Source organism: Trachinotus anak, unplaced genomic scaffold (genome assembly GCF_046630095.1).
Source record: "Trachinotus anak isolate AG129_WGS33_773 ecotype Australia unplaced genomic scaffold, CSIRO_AGI_Tana_v1 ptg000026l, whole genome shotgun sequence".
NCBI lineage: Eukaryota > Metazoa > Chordata > Actinopteri > Carangiformes > Carangidae > Trachinotus > Trachinotus anak.
In genome coordinates this window covers 12,887,602-12,905,945 of record NW_027273877.1, presented here as the reverse complement: position 1 = coordinate 12,905,945, position 18,344 = coordinate 12,887,602, and the positions used below count along the sequence as shown (strand labels likewise).

Here is an 18,344-nt window from a genome sequence, read left to right as displayed (position 1 = left end):
GCACACGAAACAATTCCCAGTTTGCTTGGTTTAATTTCCATCTTGGAATCCTTAGCTCCTCCTCTTGGTGTATATCTACTCCTATCTTAATTATTATAGGGTAATGATCACGGCCCACTGGTGGCTGGTTTAATACTTCCCATGTTGTAGCTCCTGCAATTCCGTCTGATACCAGTGTCCTTATTTTGAACACTATTATATCTAGTACCTCTGCAATCATTCACACATTAGGGCGGGCATACTAATCCTTTTTCCTCCATATTTCTCTTCTAATGACCTTTGACCCAAAATGGTATGTCCTCCACTAGCCACTTGTCCGATTGCTACGTCACGCTCCGATCTTGCCATGCCCCCTGGTCTGCAGGCTGCAGCCTATTGGAGGGGCTCTGCTGCCTGTCTCTCCACTGTGTTTTTAATTCACAGTGAAAAATGAGGAACATTTCTGGGGGGGGGGCAACAACACATAGAGGATGTTTATTCTGATATTATATCATATTATTGTTTACTGAGTTAAGTTAGTCAATACCTAGGAGTTAAACTCACACCTATTACCTATTACCACCTATTATGCGTACTCAGTGTGGTTCGTTATCATGTACCAGGCTGTTAGAGCATTGGCTAAGCATTGGCTAAGTGTACCACTGTAATGACTTCTTGGCAGAGCATAAAACCTCTAATGACTTCTTGGTAGAGAACACCAACGATGGCTTGTTGGCTGAGCATGCCAACATGATGATTGATGATACCAGCTACCAGCTACTCATTAGAGCGCCAGTGGAGCAACGTTAGGGCATTGGTGGAGCAACCTTAGGGGAATAGTTGGGCTTACAGATGTAATTAAACATGATAAGTGTCTTCCCAAGTGCATTGAGGTTCTTTTTAAAAAGGTGCAGTGAAGCCCCTTCAAAGATAAGGGAGTCAGCTGATGGCAGCTAAGGGGGTTCAAACTAAGGTTACATGACACCAACAGAACAAACATGCAAGATGATTGAGGATGTAGCTGGACACCATTAGTAACTGTCACAAAAGGTAAAGAGCTGCCAAGAAGGCTGATTGTGACTCCATTATTTCCAAGGCACCTGGAACATCTTTTTTGAGAAGGCAGGCAAAGTTGCCTTTTTGGAGGCAAAGTGGGCAGGATTTTTTATGGGATAAAAGGATGTGAAGAACAGTTTGGACATCAGTCTGGTCCAGGACAGGCTCGGGTCTATGACTTGTCACAAAGAATAAACTCTACAGCATCAAACCCCGAAGGTCTTCAGTGCCTTTTTGAACATCTTTTTGACTCCTTTAAGTACTTTCAAGAGACTTTTGTTACATGTTGGAGTAGAGGTCCAGAGTCATATCTGGCCCAGACCCTGATCTTCATTTTACACAGCAAGAGCTTCACAACAAACACACAACAACAACACATACAGTCATTTAGGAATAAACTGGGAACTTTATGGAATAAAAGAGAAGTAAAATGTCTAAACAATGACAGATTAAAAACCAGGAATCAAACAGGAAGTCAATATAAAAACATTATTGACCATAAAGGAGGATTTAAAGTCCAGTTAATGAATGATCCATTGAATCAGTGACACTTGTTGACTCAGCATTATAATGGAGAGATGAACATTTTTCAAGCCTGTCTGAAAACAACACTCACATGTCCATATACACAGTGAAAGAGTTGTTGGTCTGTGTGATTGTTCCTCCTCAACACAACTTGAATGAAGAGATGGAGGATAAAAACAACATGTTCCTCCTGTACAATAATATCTGGTAAAGTTCAGCTGAAGAACATGAGGCTTCAACGTCTGAGTCAAACTAATCTTCAGAGTTCAAGTCATTTTACTGTGAAATTCCTTCTTTGTGAAGCTCAACAAGGAAACTGTTCAGAGCTGAACTTGATGAGCTTTAAGTCCAGAGACACTGATGATGCTCTGTCAGATCCAGAGGAACACACAGGGATGATGGTGGACTGGACTCTGTGTGTGACAATGGAGCTGTTCTCCGATCAGTTCAGACTGCAGCACTGAGAGTCATCTCCACTTCTTCTGGTTCCTCTGTCAGTCACTGCTGGATCAAGCTCTCCTCTCCACTCTCACCTCCATCTGTGTAGAGAAGAAGAAAGCAGAGGAGATGAATCAGTGTTTACAGAGACTCACTTCATCAGTCAGTGATGCAGCAGGGACTTCAGTCCTGTTCAGACCAGATGTGCAGCAGCTGCTTCCTCTCAGCTCTCATGTTAACGTGTTGGAGTGAACACACTGAGCTGGAAGCTCACAGACCTGCAGAGACGTTCAGCATCAAGTCTGTTCACTCTGCACATTTCACTCAGTCCACAGTGGAAACAAAGTGCTGAGTCAGCAACAGGTCAGTGATGGATTCACTCCTGTTACCTGTCAGCTGATGTCACTTTAAACACAGAGTCTCTGTGTGTTGATCAACATGTGAGCTGCTTCTGAAACATCACCTGACTGAACATGGAGGCTGTCACTAAGAGCCAGGGACTGTCAGGCTCCATCACACTGATCTCAGAGCTGTGACACAGATGAAACTGATCAGCTGTTTAGTGTTGAAACCAGAGAACAAACAGTCTCAGATCAGATTGGACAGTTTGATGAATGAGGACACAGTCTCTGTCCATCTGTGAGGCTGTCAGCTGGAATCAGCTTTATTTCCTGTACACATCAACACAACAACAACAGTTGTCTTCACATCAACTCAGACTCATGATCACAACAAGCTTCTGGCTGCTCTGATTGGCTGACTGTTGTCTCTCTCTCTGTCTTTCTGTCCAATCCTGAAGCCTGTCCCCATTCTCCTCTCACAGCTTCACTGAGGAAAGCAGCCACTGAGGAGGTTGGAGGTTCACAGGAAACACTGGATCTTTGCTCTGATACTAACTGTGTTTAGTACAATACTGCTGAGAGCAGCATGGACTGACTCCGCCCCTCTACTGACCTCAGAGTCTCCAGTCTACAGTCTGGACTCTCCACGAGACCACGGAGATCCTTCAGGTCTGAATCCTGCAGGTTGTTGTCTCTCAGGTCCAGTTCTCTCAGATGGGAGGGGTTGGACTTCAGAGCTGAGCCCAGAGAAGAACAGCTGATCCCTGACAACCTGCAGCTGAACAATCTGAATAAAGAATCAAAGATGTGAGTTTAGGAGACAAAGTTCCTGCTTGAAACCACAAAGAGTCAAACAGACAAAGTAAAAACAGCTCTCATTAATATTCATGACAACATGCTGCTGCTTCAATAAAGACGTAGTGACTCCACCTCTTCAACTCTGCCAGCTGCACCTGTGGCTCCATCTATACAAACTCGTGTTGTGCAGATTCTACTAAAGATCCTCAAGTTCATCTGGCAAATGAAAAATAAACAAAAACAGCAGGAGCTTATTGATATAATTCTCAGCATTGATAGAGAATACTGAAGCTCTCCCAGCCCAGAACTGTATGCTAAAAGGGTCAAATTACAATCTTATTATGATCTTCTCTCTACAGATAAAGCAGAGTACCTTTTCAGACGGACCAAAGGGACATATTATGAATATGGTGATAAAGCCAGTCGTCTCCTCACCCTCCAACCTAAACGTCAGTCAGCCTCAAATTTCATATAACAAATTTATGACCCCTCTCACTCCCTAACTACCAACCCAGTTGAAATAAACTCCACCTTCGCTTCCTATTATTCTAACCTGTATCAGTCTGAACCTCCTCCTAATAAGACCACAATGGACAATTTTCTGGATAACATATATATATACCTACTATAGATCCTCATATTAAAGAGAAGTTGGAAAAACCTATACAGTTGGAAGAATTAATTTCTTGTCTCAAATTAATGCAAAATAACAAAGCTCCGGGGCCGGATGGTTTTCCGGTTGACTTTTATAAAAACTTTTCCCACCAACTTGCTCCTTTGTTATTAGACATGTTTATCAATTCACTGAAGCAGGGCTCTCTACCTCCAACTTTAAATCAGGCTTCAATTTCACTCACTCCCAAAAAAGACAAGAACCTAGATGAATGTAGCAGCTGGAGACCGATAAGTTTATTAAATTCGGACGTAAAACTTCTAGCCAAAGTACTAGCATGCCGTTTGGATCCTTGTCTACCAGATATAATTTCCTTAGATCAAACAGGGTTTGTTAGAGGTCGTCAACTTTCATCTAACATTAGAAGACTTTTAAATATTGTTTTATCTCCTAACATGTCCCAAACTGCTGAAATGGTCATATCTCTAGATGCGGAGAAAGCCTTCGATCGGGTTGAATGGGATTACTTGTTTTCTGTTTTGGGGAAATTTGGCTTTGGGTCTAAATTCGTTTCTTGGATACAACTTTTATACGCTGCCCCTTCTGCTTGTGTGACAACTAACTTTCAAAGGTCTGAATATTTCCCTCTATCAAGAGGGACCCGCCAAGGTTGCCCAATGTCTCCCCTGCTTTTTGCCATAGCAATAGAGCCTCTTTCCATTGCTCTCAAATCTTCTTCATGTTTTACTGGTATTTTTAGAACTTGTCTGGAACATCGAGTATCTCTCTATGCTGATGACCTGTTGCTATATGTCACGGACCCAGTTAGCTGTGTAGATAATATTTTACAAGTCTTGACAACTTTCAGATCATTCTCGGGTTATAAATTAAACATCAGTAAAAGTGAGTGCTTTCCGGTAAAAATAGCAGCTAAACAGATCCCATCAGATGCACTACCATTTCAATTAGCTCATAATAGCTTTCGATATTTAGGTATCAATATTTCTCATTCCCTCCCCTTACTATACAAAAATTATTTTTCAAAGTTGGTTATGGAAATTGAGACTGATCTGGCGCGCTGGGACTCTCTCCCTCTCTCTTTGATAGGCAGAATTAATTCTATTAAAATGAATATTCTTCCGAGATTTTTGTTTCTTCTCCAGTATCTTCCAATTATTTTATCCAAATCATTTATACAAATGTTAGACAAAATGATCTCAAACTTTATTTGGGCTGGTAAGAACCCAAGAGCACGTCGAACAACACTCCAAAGAAGCAAATCAGCTGGGGGCCTTGCACTGCTTAACTTATTATTCTACTATTGGGCTGCCAATCTTCAAAAAATCCATGCCTGGTGTAATTCTCCCAACATGGACTGGTGTATAATGGAAGATGCTTCTTGTCATCCCTCATCTCTGGCAGCTTTGGTTTGTGCACCTCTAGCTTCTCGTTGTCCTAGTTACATTAAAAACCCAATTGTACTTTCCTCTTTGAAAATTTGGAAACAATTCAGGCAACACTTCAAACTGTCAACACCCATCCCATTAAGTCCGATTTGCAACAACCATTTCTCCCCCCCCTCCAACACAGACACAGCCTTCACTTTGTGGAGAGAGAGAGGTCTGGTTCATTTTTCAGATTTATATTTGGAGGGCTTATTTGTTACATTTAATGATCTCCGTGTTAAATATAATTTACCCCAATCTCATATGTTTCGATACTTCCAAGCACGGAGTTATGCTCGCACACACTTTACATCTTTCCCTCAAGCTCCAACAGGATCTCTTATCACTGAGGTACTATCTCTTCCAAAGGCTCGTAGTAAGATTTCAGTATTGTTTGACCTCACATCATCTTCGAATATGTCCTCCCCTGGAAGGGTCAGGGATAGCTGGGAAAGGGAGGTTGGCTTTGAGTTGACAGATGAGTGGTGGAGAGAGGCACTGTTCAGGGTTAATTCCACATGTTCTTGTGCCTGTCTTAGTTTAATCCAATTCAAGGTTCTCCATAAAATTCATTTCACAAAAAACAGACTCAGTAGGCTATTTCTAGGCACAAATGATATCTGTGATAGATGTGGTTTATCTCCAGCAAACCATGTTCATATGTTTTTTCTTGTCCCAAATTAATCAATCATTGGTCTTGTTTTTTTAAATCATTAAACAAAGCCCTCAATATCATGTTAGAACCCTGCCCACTGATATCTATCTTTGGCGTACCTCGTACTCCAACTAATCTCACTAAGAAAAACTCTGATGTGCTTTTGCCTCGCTCATAGCCCACAGACGTATACTATTACATTGGAAAAGCCCAAATGCTCCCCCTGTTACTTCTTGGTTAAGTGATTTAATGTCTTTTCTGTCTTTGGAAAATGTTAAATATTCCCTAAGAGGCTCAGCTGCCAACTTTTATAAAAGATGGCAACCTCTCATCACATATGTTAACACCCTCACCTCTCTGGAACCCAACTGAATCGATTTGATGCATCCAATTTTTTATTTTTATCTAATTTCTTAGTGAGCACACTGAGCATCCTTTACTTATTTATTTTTTGTTTTATTATTATTAATCTGTATCTTTCACCTCCCTTATATTATATTATATTATACTATATTATATATATATATAGTTTATTTCTTTTATTTCTTTTCTTCTTATTTCTATTTATGTATGTATGTATCTTCATCTACTAATTAATTCTTTTTGCATTTATTTTTACTTATTTGTTTACTTTTTTTTTATTTTTTCTTATTTTTATATGTTTTCCTCTCCCTCATTGTTCTTGGGGGACGTTGTAGTCCTTGTAAAGAAAAGGGTGGAAAACAGCTGTGGAAGCTGTATCTTGTATTGATACTTGTGAAATGCTGGTCTCCAATAAAAAAAAAAAAAAAAAGATCCTCAAGTTTTCAAAGACAACAAACATGTCAGGCTGAAGTTTGGAGACATGAGAACAAATGTCTAGAAATATATATTAAATTCACTAGTTGATGGAACGGCAGAGACACAGACACCTGGTGACTGAGCTCAAATATTTAATACAGTCAAACCTACAGGATTTATGTTGCTATGACAACTTGGCTTTGAATATTGGAGTCAGTGCAAACATCACTGAGCCTTCTCAAAAGAATTTTAAATCGAAAGCAACTGGACTTGGTTATTTGTCTTAGGAAGACGTTTCACCTCTCATCCAAGGGGCTTCATCAGTTCGTGTTCGCATCTGACCAAAGCCTTGTTCAGGCATAAATCCAGAAGCTGGCAAATGTGATCGGGTTGGCTGTGCCATGGGTTCACCAGTATCCCCCATTGTGGCAAATCTATACATGGAGGAGGTAGAGAACAGGGCTCTGAACTCCTTTGAAGGAATTACACCGAGCCACTGGTTCAGATATGTGGACGACACATGGGTTAAAATCAAAACCAAAGAAGTGCAAACTTTTACCGAACACATTAACTCAGTGGACAAAAACATCAAGTTCACCAGAGAGGATGTCAAGGACAATAGTCTGCCCTTCTTAGATTGTGACGTCCATATGAAAAAGGACAGGAGCCTCCACATCGGGGTATACAGAAAACCCACACATACAGACCAATAATTACTTTTCGACTCACACCACCCCCTGGAACACAAGCTTGGTGTTATCAGAACCCTGCAACACAGAGCTGATAACGTAGCCACCAGCTCACAGGCCCAAAGGGTAGAACACAAGCACCTGAGAGGCGCCCTCACAACTTGTGGTTACCCCAACTGGACCTTTGTGAAAACTGCTTGTGCTTCCAGAGAGAAAAGAGGCAAAATGGTTGAGAAAGAAAAACCAAACAAGAGAAACAACATAGTCATCCCATATGTGACTGGGGTATCAGAAAAACTCAGGAGGATCTTCAACAAACACTGTATCCCTGTGTATTTCAAACCCAGCACCACACTCAGACAGAGACTGGTACACCCCAAGGACAGAACACCACACACCCGAAAAAGCAACCTGGTGTATGCAGTCCAATGCAATGAGGAATGTAAAGACCTCTACATTGGAGAAACAAAACAACCACTGCATAAACGCATGGCCCAACACAGGAGAGCTAACTCCTCAGGCTTGGACTCTGCTGTCCACTTACATCTTAAGGAGAAAGCCCACTCCTTTGAGGACAGCAAGGTTCACATCCTAGACAGAGAGGACAGGTGGTTCGAAAGAGGATTGAAAGAAGCCATCTATGTATAAGCAGAGAAACCATCCCTCAACAGGGGAGGAGACCTCAGACACCACCTATCTCCAATTTACAATGCTGCCCTTTCATCCCTTCCCAGGAGATTCAACGATTTAACCTCTAAGAGAAACAACTGTTCACAAGTGGCATGTGACTCCAACGACTGTCGTTATAACACAATAGGGCTCTAACGAAGTCGAAACCGACTCTCCACCAAGACAGTCACTCTAACGACTGTTGTTGGCACATGGAGCACAAAGGGAACCAGTGACATCATCAGCCTTGTGAAAGCCCCTCCCAGAGATTAAATACCAGGGTCTCCACACTAGATAGTTGGACCAGTCCCTGCCTGGTCAGATGTGAACACAAACTGATGAAGCCTCTTGGATGAGAGGTGAAACGTCTTCCTAAGACAAATAACCAAGTCCAGTTGCTATCGATTTAAAATTCCTTTGAGATACTATGACCTGGACTAATGAGAATATTCACAGGCTGATCACTGAGCCTTATGTTGGGATCTCAAGCCATGGGTTCTGAAAAGAACAATGGAGAGGCCTGCATGCCCTCCAGAAGCCTGAGTCTCGAACCATGCCTCGTGGTAAGAACGAAGGAGGGGACTACATTTCCCTCCAGGCTATGGAGCCAAAACCACCCACACAATTCACACCTATGTGTAAATTGGAGTTTGAAAGAAAACTCAGCAACGGCATTGGCCGAGGCCAGGCATTCCGATCCCTGGTGACGTCACTCAGGTAATAAAGGCGGCGCTGCGACCCTCCTCCTGCGCTTAATTCCCGTGCACCAGTTAAAGTAGAGAGCTACTCTCTCCGCCACTCGGCTGCTGAAAGGGAGCAATCTGCAAACATTTGACCTTTTTCCACAAGTTCTTAAAGCCCAGGTTACAGTCTTCAACTCGCGGGCCGAGCGCACAGACTGCTTTGTTTGTTTCCTTTTCTTTTTGGATCTGACGTAGATCTCTGTGCAATCAGATGATTTCACGTTCCGAGAGGACGAGCACCGACTTTGTTAAGAACAAAACAAAGTTCACCGTCCCTCATCTGTGATCTTCCCGCTGCCGCCGAGGAACTCATCACACTGTCATCACCAGAAGAGCGAGACATGACCTGCCAAGCGCCCAGCCGAGGACCGAGCTGTGGAGAACCAGAGTGGACTTTCTGTTCTAACTCCGAAGGATCTGAGCAACTCACAGTCAGAGGCTGATGTCTGGGCAGAGACACAATCAGTGTAGCATGTATTATTGTGCTATTGACTTATAAGTGCTGCATATCCTGTTGTTTAGATCGTTCACTGTGATCAGCTTAATAAGCCAAATATCACTAGTTAAAGGACCAATATCTGACCAGACAAACTCCGGTTCTCTGGCTCCGTTATTGTGTAGTGATATTGTGGTGATTATTAACTGTGGTGACGATCTCTTGTGGACTCTTTCCTCTCTTCACCTTTATTCTCCCTCTCTTCTCCCAATCACCTCATCCACATCTCTCTCACATTCAGGCCCTAGAGTGTGATGGCGTCATATGTGTAAAGCTCCAGGCCCCTCCCTTTGTTCTCGTTCATGCCCTTCATGCTCTGCGGCCAGCCGCCATCTTGGCTCTAGCGAGTACCTCACTCTGCCGCCATCTTGGTTCCTGCTGACACGTCACTCACGTGACCTCGTCACCACCCCCTCTCTCTCTCCCTCACACACACACGCACACACACATATATACATATGTGTTTTGCCTGTTATTATCGAGTTAGTAACCAATGTTTGTTTTAGTTGTCTGTGATTATTGTGATTATATTTGTGATAACAGCTGGATTCACAACAGTCAGTGCTCGAATTTATCCTTCAACCAACCTTCTGAGACTGTATTCTAAGCCATCAATTTGGTCATTGGTCCCTGGTGACAGGGTGGTGCCCCGAGGTTACTACTTGTAGTAAACATCTATATATGTATTGATGATTATCACTGATAATCATTAATATTATAAGCCAATAGCCAAATTGCTCCTACCTGTGCCCCAACAAATTGGTGCCCCGTGTGAGGCTGTTGTTTGATTCCAGCTGTGTTACAATATTAACACAATAATCCATTATCGACAATTTAAAACATACTTGTTCAGAGTTTTGAGATTAATTAAGCAATATTATAATAATATTATAATATACAAAATATTATAATAGTTATAAGAATTGTGTTTAATTTTCAAAATATTTTTTTTTTAAGTTACTGATTGGTGATAAAGTGCATTTACACTAGTGACTTTGCTGGTGGGAGTGCATCAAGGAATTGATTGCTACATAGCACAGCACAGACGGTTTTCTTCTGTTCTTTTCTATATTGTGAGTCCTGTACTTTAACGCACACTAAGAACGAATTGATCACAGAGGCACAGTGCCGCCGTGCCACCTCTGCTGAGAGAAATTGCAGCCATAGTTAATGTAACACATCGTTTGAGAGTGTTACAGATTTTGTAAGCCACAGGTCATCTTCACATTCACCTGTGCATTCACCTGTGCATTCTCAGTGGAATTTAAAACTTGCTTAGGATAGCAGTTTATTGTCGGGTATCGCTCTTCTTTTGAAAAGAAACGTAAGCAAAATGAGCAGAAATAACTCCCGTACACCAGGAGCTAGAGGCTCCCAGGAGGTAGACAACCAGCATCTGCAGAACGTGATCGCTGGCCTCATAAATGTTTCCACAAATGTTTCAATGAAGAGTGGACATCACTTCCTGTCCTTGAACAATGATGAGGATCTTGGGCCCTCATCAGCTGGCGAGCTATATGCATGGCGTAACCCACGATCTCACCTTAACTGGACCCCTTCTCCACCACGAGAAGGGGGGCCACATCATTCTGCCTGGGATTGGAGGAAGCAGCAGTCCTCAGACAACTCAGGTGATGCAGGTCTCTACCAAGAGCAGGGCCTGCACATATGCCAACTTGAATCCCTAGCAAGGGACATCGAGCGCTTTGACCCCAGCAACCGGGAGTCAACAATAGAGGATCATTTGAGGGAGGTAGAGCGCTGCCTCCTTGATCTTCCTCACGCTTCAGCACGCGAGAAACTCCGCTTGATCTGGAAGACAACATCCAGAAGTGTGCATGTCTTTATGGAGACTCTCCCACCAGGGTACAGGGACCGCTACTCAGCGCTCTGTCAGGCCCTGTGGGAGGAGTACTCCCAATACATGGATCAAGCTTCCGCCACTCTCAACGCTTTTGCCATCATGCAGAAAAGACTTGAACCTCCAAGGGAGTATTACCAACGCCTTAGGGCCACTTACTTTCAAGGGCGATGTTACCATGCACTGCCGTATCGCTATTCTGACCATGCAGGAGATTAGAAGGTACGCGCAGCTAGCCTGGGAAACATGCATACGCCCGAGTAGAGTGTCTGATAGCAATGCCAGGGTCCTGGAGATCCAGACACTGACCAATGCAGACTTGGCACTAGAAGTCAGTGAGATGCCTCATGCCAAGACACATGTCAGCAACCAAATTGCTCCTACCTGTGCCCCAACACTTATAAAAGTGTTGGGACCATCAGCGATTGATTATAGATCAGTTATTGTCTGACAGATTCAATGTGTTTCTGTTGGTGTTTTAAAAAGTAATGAGGTGAAAGTTGAAGAGAAACAATCACTGGACTAAAAGCAGAGAAGAAGAAAACAGACTTTACCATGAAGATCCTCAGTGTGGATCAGTATAATATCAGCCTCATGTCTGCAGCTCAGTGTCAACACAACTTTCACAACACATTCATCTCAGCACAGAAAGAAAACATAGAGTCTGACCTCAGAGTCTCCAGTCTACAGTCTGGACTCTCCAGTCCAGCACACAGCTGCTTCACTCCTGAATCCTCCAGGTAGTTTACACTCAGGTCCAGTTCTCTCAGATGGGAGGGGTTGGACTTCAGAGCTGAGCCCAGAGAAGAACAGCTGATCTCTGACAACCTGCAGCCCATTAATCTGAATAAAGAATCAAAGATGCAGATCAATGATTGATAATCAATAAGATTTGTTCTGATCAATTATCAAACAGTTGTGTGTGTTGTGTTACAGATGAAAACACACACACAGTTTGATCAAACAGACATTAGTCCTGACACTTCACTGAAATCTACTGAAAAAAAGAAGATTGTTTCTTCACTTTCTTTGGACAAATATTAGTTGTGAGGATCTTGTGTATGTTGTTGTGATAAAAATGAATTGACTTGAACAACTAACACTGGACATTTTCTCCAGTGGATTTAGAAAACATGAGTCCTCTGACTGAGAGAAATACGAGTGTGTGAGCTGTGAAGGTTGAACTGAAGTGAACAGACATTATTCATGACAAGTGAGTGAAATGAGCTGAAACTGAAGAATCATTCTCAGTCTGAGAGAAGAACAACTGGAAACATGAGACAACAACTATTTACAATGTCATTCATTCATTCACAGTCAATGGATTCAACTTATGTGTGAAGCTTCATTAGCTGTGGATTCAAGATATAAGATCTACAACAGTGAACTGACCTCAGAGTCTCCAGTCTACAGTCTGGACTCTGCAGAAAACCACACAGACCCTTCACTCCTGGATCCTGCAGGTTCTTGTTTTCACTCAGGTCCAGTTCTCTCAGATGGGAGGGGTTGGACTTAAGAGCTGAGACCAGAGAAGAACAGCTGATCTCTGACAACCTGCAGTCCCTCAGTCTGAATAAAGAATCAAAGATGTGAGTTTAGGAGACAAAGTTCCTGCTTGAAACCACAAAGAGTCAAACAGACAAAGTAAAAACAGCTCTCATTAATATTCATGACAACATGCTGCTGCTTCAATAAAGACGTAGTGACTCCACCTCTTCAACTCTGCCAGCTCCACCTGTGGCTCCATCTATACAAACTCATGTTGTGCAGATTCTACTAAAGATCCTCAAGTTTTCAAAGACAACAAACATGTCAGGCTGAAGTTTGGAGACATGAGAACAAATGTATAGAAATATATATTAAATTCACTAGTTGATGGAACGGCAGAGACACAGACACCTGGTGACTGAGCTCAAATATTTAACACAGTCAAACCTACAGGATTTAAAGTGATGAAACAACCTGTTGCTATGACAACTTGACTTTGAATATTGGAGTCAGTACAAACATCACAGAGCCTTATAAAAGTGTTGGGACCATCAGCTATTGATTATAGATCAGTTATTGTCTGACAGATTCAATGTGTTTCTGTTGATGTTTTAAAAAGTCATGAGGTGAAAGTTGAAGAGAAACAGTCACTGGACTAAAAGCAGAGAAGAAGAAAACAGACTTTACCATGAAGATCCTCAGTGTGGATCAGTATAATATCAGCCTCATGTCTGCAGCTCAGTGTCAACACATTTTTCACATCACATTCATCTCAGCACAGAAAGAAAACATGGAGTCTGACCTCAGAGTCTCCAGTCTACAGTCTGGACTCTGCAGAAAACCACACAGACCCTTCACTCCTGGATCCTGCAGGTCCTGGTTCCAGCTCAGGTCCAGTTCTCTCAGATGGGAGGGGTTGGACTTCAGAGCTGAGCCCAGAGAAGAACAGCTCATCTCTGACAACCTGCAGTCCATCAATCTGAATAAAGAATCAAAGATGTAGATAAATGATTGATAATCAATTAGATTTCGATCAAACAGACATTAGTCCTGACACTTCACTGAAATCTAGTGAAAACAAGAAGATTGTTTCTTCACTTTCTTTGGACAAATATTAGTTGTGAGGATCTTGTGTATATTGTCATGATAAAAATGAATTGACTTGAACAACTAACACTGGACATTTTCTCCAGTGGATTTAGAAAACATGAGTCCTCTGACTGAGAGAAATACGAGTGTGTGAGCTGTGAAAGTTGAACTGAAGTGAACAGACATTATTCATGACAAGTGAGTGAAATGAGCTGAAACTGAAGAATCATTCTCAGTCTGAGAGAAGAACAACTGGAAACATGAGACAACAACTATTTACAATGTCATTCATTCATTCACAGTCAATGGATTCAACTTGTGTGTTAAGCTTCATTAGCTGTGGATTCAAGATATAAGATCTACAACAGTGAACTGACCTCAGAGTCTCCAGTCTACAGTCTGGACTCTGCAGAAAACCACACAGACCCTTCACTCCTGGATCCTGCAGGTTCTGGTTGTAGCTCAGGTCCAGTTCTCTCAGATGGGAGGGGTTGGACTTCAGAGCTGAGCCCAGAGAAGAACAGCTGATCTCTGACAAACTGCAGCTCCTCAATCTGAATAAAGAATCAAAGATGTAGATCAATGATTGATAATCAGTCAGATTTGTCCTGATCAATGATCTTTTTCTAAAATGAGTAGAGTGACTTTGTCCTTCTGTTATTGTGGATCTTCATCATGTCAGCCTTCTACACACATCATCCAAATGTCAGCACAACATTCATACAGCTGTTGATGTGAACACAGGTTGATCAGCTGCTGCTGACCTCAGTTCAGTCTGTGATCAGAGGAGAATCAGAGGATTCACGTCTGTTTAGTCTGTTCCCTCTCTGACACTACAGACATCAGCACAGAAACAAAACACTGAGGACGTGAACAAACAGTGAGAACTCAGTCACACTGTTCAGAACAAACATGGTGGAGCAGCTTCAATGTTCCAAAGTCACCAAACAACTGCACAATGTCACATTTACAGGAGGAGGGAAAATATTTCTCTGTGTCCACATCTTTAAAGAAGAACTCGTGTCACTGTTGAGAACTTGAGGAGGACGAGTGCTCGGCCTCAGTCTACCACCGGTGTTACAGCTGATTCTGTGAGCCGTCAGATTCTGTGACCTGCAGCAACAACCAGTTCACCTTCAGGTAACGTTCAGAGCCTCCTGCTGGAAAACACCACAGATTTATTCAGCTGATCTTCACTGAATGAGGAAGTAGAATTCATCTGATTTTCAAATCAACCCCCCAGTGAGGAGCAGACTGAGTGAGGACGGGGTTAATGAAGGTCACAGAGCAGAGATCAAACCTGTGCTCACAGTCCTACAACCCTTCAGCTCAGCACAACGTCCACGGTTTAGGTCTGATAGTTGATGAACAGAGTTTCTCTGAGTGTCAGTGTCAGTCTGCTCTGGTAACTGCTCCTGAACCACAGTCACATGACCACTTGTGTTATTCATGTGATTAGAAGAAGCTCCATTCTTCAAGGTCAATTCAATTCAATTCAATTCAATTTTATTTGTATAGCGCCAAATCATAATATACATTATCTCAAGGCACTTTACAGGGTAAGGTCAAGACCTTACTTTGTTACAGAGAAAAACCCAACAGTTCCCACAACGAGCAAGCACTTGGCGACAGGGGGGAGGAAAAACTCCCTTTTAACAGGAAGAAACCTCCAACAGAACCGGGCTCAGGGTGGGCGGCCGTCTGCCTCGACCGGTTGGGTTTAGGAGAAGATAGAAAGAGGGGGAGGGGGAGGAGAGGGGAGAGAAGAGAGAGAGAGAGAGACCAGGAACAGCTGTGTAGGTAATGGTGTTATCAATAATAATGACAGGTAACAGTGGTTAATAGTAATGATGAGTAGTGGTGGATCTGGATCCTGCTGCTCCCGAGGCAGAGATACCTGCAGAATGAGGACAGAGAGAGGGAGAGAGAGGAGAAGCACAAAACTACGGGAGAGAAAAAAAACAAAGTTAATGGCATGAAGTCATCGAGAGAGAGCGGGGGAGAGAGACAGAAATAGGGAGAGAGCGCCCAGTGAATCATGGGAATCCCCCAGCAGTCTAGCTCTATAGCAGCATAGCTAAGGGATGGGTCAGGACATACCCGAGCCAGCCCTAACTATAAGCTTTACTAAACAGGACAGTTTTAAGCCTGATCTTAAAGGTAGAGAGGGGGTCTGCCTCCCGAACCCACACTGGGAGCTGGTTCCACAGGAGAGGAGCCTGATAGCTGAAGGCTCTGCCCCCCATTCTATTCTTACTAACTCTGGGAACCACAAGTTGACCTGCATTTAGAGAGCGAAGTGTCCTATTGGGAAAATAGGGAAGTATAAGCTCTCCAAGGTACGATGACCATTAATGGCTTTGTAGGTGAGGAGGAGGATTTTAAATTCGATTCTGGATTTTACAGGGAGCCAATGCAGAGAGGCTAACACAGGAGAGATGTGATCTCGTTTCCTCGTTCCTGTCAGTACTCGTGCTGCTGCATTCTGGATCAATTGGAGGCCTTTTACTGAATTTTTGGGACATCCTGACAATAAAGAGTTACAGTAGTCCAGTCTTGAGGTAATAGGTAAGCTTGGCTACCTGGTTAGTCTCACCTGGCTTCATGGATAAGTACAACTGGGTGTCATCTGCGTAACAATGGAAATTCATCTGGTGCCTCCTAATAATGTTTCCCAGAGGAAGCATATATAGACTGAAGAGCATTGGTCCTAGCACAGAACCTTGTGGAACTCCATGACTGACTTCTGTGATGATAGAGGAGTCATTATTAACATGAACAAACTGGAGTCTATCTGACAAATATTTAAATTACTTAAACCAGCTTAGTGCGGTTCCTTTGATGCAGACCATATGTTCTAGTCTCTGTAATAAAATCTTATGATCGATGGTGTCAAATGCAGCACTAAGATCTAGTAGGACAAGTATAGAGACAAGTCCATTGTCTGAGGCTATGAGGAGATCATTGGTAACCTTAACCAGAGCTGTTTCTGTGCTATGATGGACTCTAAAACCTGACTGAAAGTCTTCAAACAAACCATTCCTGTGCAAATAATCACATAACTGGCTTGCAACGACCTTCTCAAGGATTTTGGAGATAAAGGGGAGGTTGGATATAGGTCTATAATTGGCTAAAACATCAGGATCAAGAGTAGGCTTTTTAAGTAGAGGTTTAATTACTGCAACTTTAAAAGCCTGCGGTACATAACCAGTTGATAAAGATAAGTTAATCAGACTTAATATAGAGGTGTCAAGTAAAGGAAAAACCTCTTTGAACAACCTTGATGGAATGGGGTCAAGAAGACAGGTTGATGGTTTAGAAAAATAAACTGTTGAAGTGAGCTCAGGGAGATGTACAGGAGAGAAACAGTCAAAATATAAGCCAGTTACAGTGGATGCTGAACTGGACAGTACATCTGAACCAGCTGTGGGGAGGAGATGGTGAATTTTTTCTCTAACAGAGACAATTTTATCTGTAAAGAAGCTCATGAAGTCATTACAACTGAGGGCTAAAGGTATAGATGGGTCAACAGAGCTGTGGCTGTCTGTCAGCCTGGCTACAGTGCTGAACAGAAACCTGGGATTGTTCTTGTTTTCTTCTATCAATGATGAATGATAGGATGTTCTGGCTTTACGGAGACTTTTTTTATACGCCAATAGGCTGTCTTTCCAAGCCTTTAAAGATTCATCCAGGTTAGTAGAACGCCACCTTCTTTCTAGCTTCCTTGAAGTCAAGTCTGACATTTTGTTGTGTTCACACACAATCAACTAGATATGACATGAAGGACACCTGGAGCGTTTTGAGTTCACAGTGCACAGGTTCAGAGAAGCACAACGTGGACTTGAAGAGAACAGAAGTGAGAGCAGCTCAGTTCAGGTAACAGGGACCAGACTGATCTGCCAACAAAACCCCTACAGCCAACCTCCCCTGGAGACACCTCAGCACCTGCTGATGTCTCCAGGTGTGTGGGCCTGGAGACAGGCTTGTTTTAGCCCCTGATAGAAGGAGCCACATGAAGCTCCACCTGAACATAGAGGACATGTTGGCTCCTCACCTGTTTATTCACTATGATGTTGGGGAGGTGGGAGCTGCTCATAAATTGCTCCCAGCATCAATCTAATCCTTCCTGCCTCCATGTCCCAGCTGAGTTTCCTCTTGTCTCCACTTTCCCGCCTCAGCCACTGGCCCTGCTTTGATCTGGTTTGTGTTGCAGTCTGAAGGTCTGTGGCTTCCCATGATGCTGCAGTGCTGACATCAACACACAACAACAGCTGCAATATTTGTTGGTTGCAGAGAGCTGCAGCTTTGCTGGTGTTCAGATCAGCAGCAGCAGCAGAAGATCTGTGAGACTGTTGCAGTTTGATTCTCATCAACTTTCTGATTTTAACATCAAACTCTGTCAATTCTCTGCTGCTCTGAATCACAAACACTGTGACTGCTCTCATCCAGGGGCCGAGTGGGACCCTTCATTTTACCTGGAGATCACCAGTCCCAGCTGTTAATAACACACAAAGACAAACAGCAGCTAACACAAGCACAGGGCTGCTGCCCAACAACTAGCAGCTAGCTATACTAGCCACATTTAATATGAGCTGAGCTAGCAGCTAGCTACAACGCCCCTGCTTAGCATTTCAGCTGCCGGCTCTTTACTGGATGTTGAATCTCTCTGTGATTGTGGA

At 42.9% G+C, this 18,344-nt stretch overlaps 2 protein-coding genes across 3 annotated transcripts in view; one reads left to right on the top strand and one right to left on the bottom strand.

The window, feature by feature from the left end:
• LOC139609633 (protein NLRC3-like) overlaps positions 1-18,344 on the top strand; it is a 90,522-nt gene that overhangs the window by 29,245 nt on the left and 42,933 nt on the right. The window lies entirely within an intron of this gene.
• Positions 1-18,344, bottom strand: part of LOC139609617 (protein NLRC3-like) — a 165,607-nt gene that overhangs the window by 137,541 nt on the left and 9,722 nt on the right. Inside the window, exon 1 of one of the 2 annotated variants that reach the window (XR_011685276.1) lies at positions 2,953-3,122. The exons of the other annotated variant lie outside the window; for it this stretch is intronic. The gene's annotated coding sequence lies outside the window, so the exon portion shown is untranslated. Of the gene's footprint in view, positions 1-2,952; positions 3,123-18,344 lie in introns of those variants that run through there. 2 annotated transcript variants of the gene reach the window in all.